Source organism: Aphelocoma coerulescens, unplaced genomic scaffold (genome assembly GCF_041296385.1).
Source record: "Aphelocoma coerulescens isolate FSJ_1873_10779 unplaced genomic scaffold, UR_Acoe_1.0 HiC_scaffold_349, whole genome shotgun sequence".
NCBI classification, from domain to species: Eukaryota; Metazoa; Chordata; class Aves; order Passeriformes; family Corvidae; genus Aphelocoma; species Aphelocoma coerulescens.
In genome coordinates, this window is record NW_027183692.1 from 59,096 (window position 1) to 65,016 (window position 5,921).

The following is a 5,921-nucleotide window of genomic DNA, read 5'->3' on the forward strand; positions in this document are numbered from 1 at the left end:
ATGGATTGCTCTATTCGCCCTAGATCTTCATCTACAGCTGTCTGCAAGGTTTGTATTTCTTTACTTTTTATTATTGAGGCTATGCCTGTGCCTGCTCCTACTCTACCTGTTATTAATAATGTAGCTAAAGTGATGACTGTAAATGGTTCTCTCTTTTGTCTGCTTAGACCTTTTTTAAAATGATGTAATATCTTTTCAGAAGTATGATACATTAGTCGTGGAACAATGATCACTTGTACACAAAATTGGGATTGATTGAAAACATTTAAGGATAAACACGGGGTTATTTCAATGTCCGAACAGACCCACTTAGCCCCTTGCATTGGTATGATCTATTTATTTGTTCTACTGAGAAATTCTATCGCCCAGGGTTGTGTCGTGTTTGTACCACAATACTTTCTTGCAAATTGATTAATTTCTATTGCATTGGCTCGTGTGGATTTCTTGCCCATATTGGTAAACTAAGCAAGCATAGGGTGTACAGGAAAAAGAGCGTTCCTTTTGAATTACTCTCATGGCGACTCAGTTCCAGTAGTAGCTCCAGTAGTGGGTCTCTCAGGCCTTTTGTGGGTCCTCCTCTGCCTCGCCCGTCGACTGGGTTGCAGCCAGCCACGGGGGTGATTATCTTCTCGGCAGCAGGGGTCACTGTAAGCCTATTACACCCTTCTGGGAGCTATAACTTGGCTGCTTAGTTTATTTTTCACTCTTTTTCCTGATATCCCAGGCATCCGAAAAGATTTTTTTTTTTTTTTTTTTTTACAATGTATTCTTATAATATGGGACTTTAATTGAGCTTTTAAAGCTGTGACTTAGCAATGAAATTCCCCATGCAATATTGCTAACAGATTGTTCAGATGACTTGAACAACCCCTCTTTTTTTTTTTTTTTTTTTTTTTTTTTAACTCTCTAAAACTAGTATATCTATATCTTTGAGCTGTTTATTCACATTTACTACACCACCAATTATGAAGGATTGGTCTCCGGGTATGGACCACTTGAGAGCATTCTCTGCAATCTTTTTTTTTTTTTCACACGTCCCTTTTTCCCACAATAGAAACAACCTCCTTGTTCTCTTCTTTCCACTATTGTTTTCGGCGACTTTCTGGGGGTTTTAGGACCTCTAAGTTGCCTCTTTCTATCTTCTCTAAGCGCAGCCACCATCATTCTTACTTGTTTCTTACTATCTTCTTCGTCTTACATACACTTTCTGTGCTTCCCTCAACAGCTCATCTAATCCTCTATCTTGCCAGTCCTCTAGTTTCTCAAGTTTACGTCTGATGTCATCCCAAGATTTTGCCACAAAATGTGTTTTTAAGACTGCTTGCCCCAGAGGACTGTCGGGGTTAGCCCCTGAGTATAGCTGGAGGGCTTTCCTCAGTCGCTCCAACCATTCTGTGGGGCTCTCATCTTTCTTTTGCCTTTTGTTAAAGGCTTTACTAATATTCTGGCCACGAGGTACTGATTCTCTAATTCCTTGAATCACTATATTCCTTAAGTCCTCCATATGAGCTCTATGTAATGGATTTTGGTTGTTCCAGTTTGGTTTCTGAAGTGGCCATTTTGTATCTGCTTGGGGACCTTGTGCATGTTGGGCATCTTAGACTCTCATGCCTGCCCGCCTAATCATATCTTTTTCTTCTGTTGTAAATAACTGCCCCAAAATTGACTGCATTTCGTCTCGAGTATAAAGACTTGGTCTTAAGAATTGGTCTACTCTTTCTGCTACCCCTAACGGGTCGTCTAGTAATCTTCCCATTTCTGTCCTCTTAAACTCCCGCAAATCTCCGGAGTTCAGGGGGACAGAAACATACCCGACCCCAGGCTGGGGTCCTCCCATGGGTACTTTTTTTAGGGGATATATTTGGGGTTGTTCCTTTTTACTTTTAGTTCGTCTCCTAACAGATGCAGGTGACCCTTGTTCGGAACTAGTGTCTCCCGGTGTTATGGGAGCAACTGGTGGAATCACCGGTGCTGGAGGTGGAGGGACATATGGAGGGGGAATTAACAAGGTATCATCCTGTTCCCTTTCTTTATCTCTTTTCATTTAATTTGTTCAATGGGAATAGAGTTGTCTGGGGTTTCTCTAGCTACATCTGAGCATATAAGCTCTCTTCTGGGTTAAAAGGTCTTTTATCATTAACCTAGAAGTTTAACTGTTGCCTCACCCATTTTTCATCTGACCAAAAAATAAGCTAAATAACATTTTTCTGTATTTTCTTCCCTCCCCATATTTCAGTACAGTAATGAATCATTTTCTTCTTACTTTTCCCTATTGATCCGGGAAACTGTTTCTAATTATTTAACATGAATGAGAGAGGGGTATTCTGAGGCACTATGGGTACCTCCCTCATGGGGGTCGAAGGCTTGCTGCCCTTCGCCCCCATCTTCTGGAATACCTTCACACACACACTCACTTGCTTCCCCTTGTTCCTAGCCCAGTCCCTCGCGGGAGATGGGAAACGTAGTACTTAAGGGTCCACACTCGCTTGGCTCAGTATGTCGAGCCTCTCAATTGCTATATTCCAGGAAACCCAATCCCGCCCGAACGGTATCCCTGTGAATTATCTTCACAATATACTTACGCGTCCTGCGTCTTCGTCCGGACTTCAGTGCACTAAATTTTTATGGGATTATACCGGTTTTCATTTGCTCCACTTTCTAGAATTTAGGTTCGTCGGTAAAGGTGAAGGTGGGCAGCTGTTCTCAAGGCCGAGGAAAACCTCGGGGCGCCTCCCTGGGAGACCGCAGCCCACTGCTCCTTATCCGAGTCACGGCACCAAAATTGTCATAAATTAAGACTTCGCCAATTAGCAACAATTTATGGTTTATTAATTGTAGCAAGTAGAAAGTGAGCAAATTTACAGCGCTGGGTGACAGGGGGAGTCTGCGCTCCGCCGCTGCCACGTCAGTATTCTAGCTGGCTCCCCTATTTATATGATTTTACTTCCGTCTTCGTGGATTGCTTTGAACCACTCTGCGCATGTGCCACTTGTTGCTAGGGGGTCTTCTTTTGCCTTTCGGTGGTCGTTGAGGATGAAGGAAGTAGTCTTCCTCTTCTGTCCTCTGTTCGACCTTTTGTTCCTTGTCCATTTTTAGAAGAAGAAGACACAATATTTGGCATATCATCTCTTTTTTGTTCTTATATGGAAAAAGAGCTGAACACACAGTGTTTGGCATGCCACACTCTCCTGTTATGCAAGCATCTGTACAGCAATACAGTAGTTGCAGAAGCGATACTTAGCAATACATATCTTGAGTATATTTGATTATATATATATATATTGTTTTAAAGGAAGCAATACTTGGCAATACATATCATGAGTATATTTGATTGGCAATACATATAAGTATATTTGATTACATATATTGTTTTAAAGGCATCCTTTTTAATAAACAATACAATCTTTCACAACACCGTGGGGAATCATGGAATCAAGGAGCCCATTGTGACACGGCTGCATGGAACCAATGGTCCATGGTTACACGGCGGATTCAAGAAGAGCACGGTGACACCACGCAACATCACGGAACCATAGGTCCATTGTGACACAGCGGGGCCTCATGGAAACAAGGGGACCATTGTGGCAAAGCAGGGCCTAATGGAAGCATGGAGAGCATTGTGACACTAAGGAAACTCCTGGAACCAAGATGACCACTGGCACATAATGGAACCTCATGGAAGCAAGCCTCCACGATGGTTTTGGAGGGCCTCAGGGACCACAGGACCCATTGTGACACAGCAGGACCTGGTGGAACCAAGGAGCCTTTGTGATACTCCAGATCCACATGGAAGCCAGGGTGCACTGAGACACAGCGGGGCCTTGTTGGAACCAAAGACACCTCTGCAAAAAGCAGGCTAGCTCACAGAAGCAAGGAGTCCATTGTTACAACGTAAAAGCTATGGAAGCAAGGGACCATTGTGACACTGCGGGGCCTCATGGAACCAATTGTCCATGATGACAATGCGGATCAAAGGAGACCATGGTGACACTGCGGAACCTGATGGAACCAAGGAGCCATTGTGACACAGTGGGGCCTCATGGAATCAAGGAGACCATTGTGACCCAGGTGTTGCATGTGAAGGCAAGGAGCCATTGTGACACTTTGGGCTTCTTCCCTTGAGCTCTGCAGCTGGCTGTCCCAGCCCAGCGCACCATGTGCCACCTGCTCTCCTCAGGGCTCTGCCTGCACACAGCCCCAGGAGAAGTTTTCCTGTTTGCAAGGAAAGAATGGAAAAGCCGGAGCAGGTTTCCTAAACAACAAACCCCACTCAGGAGCCACATGCTCAGTACAGGCTGCCTGGAACGATGTCCCCTTTCTACAAGGGTCAGTGTGAGCAGGAATGAATGATCTCTGGGAGCAGAATTCTCGGAGTCTTTCCACTGAATTCTCTGTCCCTGTGTCTTGGGGTGACTTTATCGTGTGTATCCCCTATTGCTGCTCTATGCCCAGAAGTGAACTTTGTGCATTTCTGTGCCTTTCAACTGAGCCTGAGAGGGGGGAGAGGAAAAAAAACCGGACAAACTTCTCAGAGCGTTTGTTCAAGGACACACATACACACTCCTCTGCATCCTGCTTGCAGCAAGAGCAGAGGAAGCAACTTTGTTTCTTTTTAGCCAGTTTTCAGCTCCTTTTCTCTGGGGGGAGATGGAGAGTTGAACTTTGTTTTCCTGGGACTTTGGGGGTTTTTTCCCCTTCTTCTCTTCTTGACTCTTTCAACATCAGAGCACATTGGGAGAATTTTCTCCCGAGGTGGGGGCCCTGAATGTGGGCCCATGAGCCAGCTGCAAGGAGGAGGAGAGAGACTGCACCTACGGAAGTGTTGGGGTTCCTCCCCCCTGCCATGAGGTCATGGGAGAGGGGACCCTGGGGTAGAGGCATGGCCTGGGCACGGGGGTCTCCCTGCTCCCTGCTCACATGTGCCCTAATCCTGTTCAGCACTGCTTATTTTGTGTTGCCCTGTGTGAGGAGGGCCCTGGTTGTGCTGTGATTGCTCAGTTCTTTGGCAGTGCCCCGCCCATGTGGCTGGAGAAGAAAGAGCTCTGAAACTTCTCTCAAGAATGGCTCCCTGTTTCTTTGCACGGGCCTCGCTGTCTATGGATGTTTCAGGAGACCCCACCGAAACACGGAAGGACTCTCAAATTATCCCAGCTTTCTCTGCACAGCGAGAGCTTTTAATATTTAGCATTGCTATCCTTTTCCTGTGTGTTTGTTAAAAAAATAGTTTTTATCTCTTTCACTTTCTTCCCAGGAAAGTTCTTTTTTCCAAAAACCTGGTGGGGGAGGGCTGGGTGTAACCTGCCTTCTATCAGAGGATATTTTCCTCCACATTTGTCCAAACCGGCACAGCCTGTCCTTTCCTGGGTCTCTGTTGCAGATGGAAGCTGCTGGTGCCATTGTCAGCTTGAAGCCCTCTTTTGATGCAAGCAGATGTTGCCAGGTGTGTTCAGCAGCTGTTGCTCAATGCTTATGCCAAGCTATTGTGTTCCTCATGGAACCAAGGAGCCATTGTGACACTGCAGGGGCTGATGGCATCAAGGAGGCAATTGTGACAGTACAGAACCTCCTAGAAACAAGGCTCCATTGTGACACCGTGGGGAATCATGGAATCAAGGAGCCCATTGTGACACGGCTGCATGGAACCAATGGTCCATGGTTACACGGCGGATTCAAGAAGAGCACGGTGACACCACGCAACATCACGGAACCATAGGTCCATTGTGACACAGCGGGGCCTCATGGAAACAAGGGGACCATTGTGGCAAAGCAGGGCCTAATGGAAGCATGGAGGGCATTGTGACACTAAGGAAACTCCTGGAACCAAGATGACCACTGGCACATAATGGAACCTCATGGAAGCAAGCCTCCACGATGGTTTTGGAGGGCCTCAGGGACCACAGGACCCATTGTGACACAGCAGG